This window comes from Pteropus vampyrus, unplaced genomic scaffold (assembly GCF_000151845.1).
Source record: "Pteropus vampyrus isolate Shadow unplaced genomic scaffold, Pvam_2.0 Scaffold417, whole genome shotgun sequence".
Lineage (NCBI taxonomy): Eukaryota > Metazoa > Chordata > Mammalia > Chiroptera > Pteropodidae > Pteropus > Pteropus vampyrus.
In genome coordinates this window covers 527,613-529,549 of record NW_011889198.1, presented here as the reverse complement: position 1 = coordinate 529,549, position 1,937 = coordinate 527,613, and the positions used below count along the sequence as shown (strand labels likewise).

Sequence of the window (1,937 nt, the reverse complement as noted above, 5' to 3'; positions counted from 1 at the left end):
TTTTTTTTCCCCCCATTTGGAACAGGATTGCTTTTTATTCTCCACCTGCTATGATTAAAGTCAAAGGAATTATGTTTGCATTAAGCCCAAGTCTGAGTTTTTCCAGAAAAAAATGATCTAGGAAGTAGACGATTTCTCTGCGGCTTCACCCCGGGGCTGCTCCAGCCTTGTGTAACCAACCCGGCCTCACTGTCCACATCCAGACCTCCTCCTGGCGCTGCTCCGTACCCCACATCCCTAAACCCTACTTCAGCAGCTTGGGGGCCTCCTTATTCACGTAGTCCTCATTCCATTTGAGAATCAGACAGGAAGCCAGAAATTTTGAGTGAGCTAGATTAGGGAGAAGGGAGCCTGCAGAGCTATTAAAGAATTTTCCAGAAACATATACGATAATAGTTGGTAATCACAGTTTCTCTGAAGATAGCGAGTTTGCTCCTTTTGTGTAAGCGCGGTATTATTTAGCCGGGTCACGAACAGATGGAAACTAAGGGTTAAACTAAGACTTTCCCCTGTTGCAGCCCTGTGATGCTCTTAGAAGTCGTTTATATTTAAGCAACGGAGTTTAAAGACAGTTTATGAAGAGAATTAAGGATCTTAGGGGAAAGAATCCAAACAGCTATAACTACAGCGGTTTCCCACATTCCAACTAAGAGGATGAAATAAAAATAAATAGTCAGAAAAAAATTGCAGGTAACTTAGGAGCAGCTTTGTTCCAAGGCTTATAATGCTTAGGGGTGTCTCAAATTAGAATCTATTTCAAAGAAAATTTAAATTTCTACTTGGATACATGAAGACACATATCCTATTTTTTGCTAGGGTATGACTCAACAAGATAAAGATGTAAATTCTCCCCAAATTACTCTAAGTAGAAATAGCAACAGGATTTTTTTGAAATTAGATAAGCTGATTTTAAAAATGACATGTAAACAAACGAAACCTGTCAAGACAGGCAGGAAACTCTGCAGAAGATTAATGCAGGAGATAAGAAAGTTCTATCCAAAAAAAATAATTAAATGAATCATCAAAGTACCATAATTAAAACAGATTGGTAGTGGCACATTACAGATATCAATGGTATAGAATAAAGACTACAAAATATACTTAAATGCATATTGTTAACATACATCAAAAGCATTGTTTCAAATCAGTGGCTGTCAAAAAAAAAAAAGATGGCAGAACAACAGGTTAGCTATTTAGGAGAAAAGATTGATTAAAGAAGTACAGTTTAGTGGTTGATAGATAGTCACGGGGATGGGGAGCACGGCATAGGGGATGCAGTCAGCAGTGACGTGATGGCTGTGTGCAGGGCCACACAGGTGATCGTTTCATAAACTATATAAATGTCTAACCCATGTACTGTATACTTGAAACTAATAATAACATAAAACAAAATAAAATAAAATGCTTAAAAAAAAAAGAAAAAACAGATGATAAAGATACAAACAAAGGTGGGAACTGTGGACATGGAAAGCAGGGGTGGGTCAGAGTGGAAAAAAAAAATGGAATCCTTATTTGGCTCTTTACCTAAAAATAAGTTCATGAATGAGAAGGACATAGCAAAATATGACACTGGCAAAGTAGCTGTGCCCAAAGCATAATGGCCTGATGGCAGCGGGGGAGGGTGCTCCCTGAGAAATTTCTAGAACTGAGCTGTACAGTGATGAAAACAGTATATCTTAAGGCTTATGAGAAACATATCTCCAAAGTGACACTGACTTAGCTATCCAACCCCTTGTGAGGCTGGCAATTTTAATATTCACTAGAATTTACTCCCATCAAGAGATGAGCCCTCGTCTGTCTTCCCTATGCTGTGTCCCTAATCCCTGAAACACAGACTAACTTACAGAAGAAGCTCACTGTTTGCTGAATAAATAAACAGCTTTCACGGGGTGAGGGAGCGGGGGCTTTCAAATGTGTCCGACACGACGTCTGGAGAT

At 39.1% G+C, this 1,937-nt stretch overlaps 1 protein-coding gene across 1 annotated transcript in view; it reads right to left on the bottom strand.

Annotated features, from left to right (window-relative positions):
• The window catches only part of LOC105306061 (ATP-binding cassette sub-family A member 3-like), a 123,654-nt gene that overhangs the window by 31,262 nt on the left and 90,455 nt on the right, over positions 1 to 1,937 (bottom strand). The gene's annotated exons all lie outside the window — the stretch shown is intronic.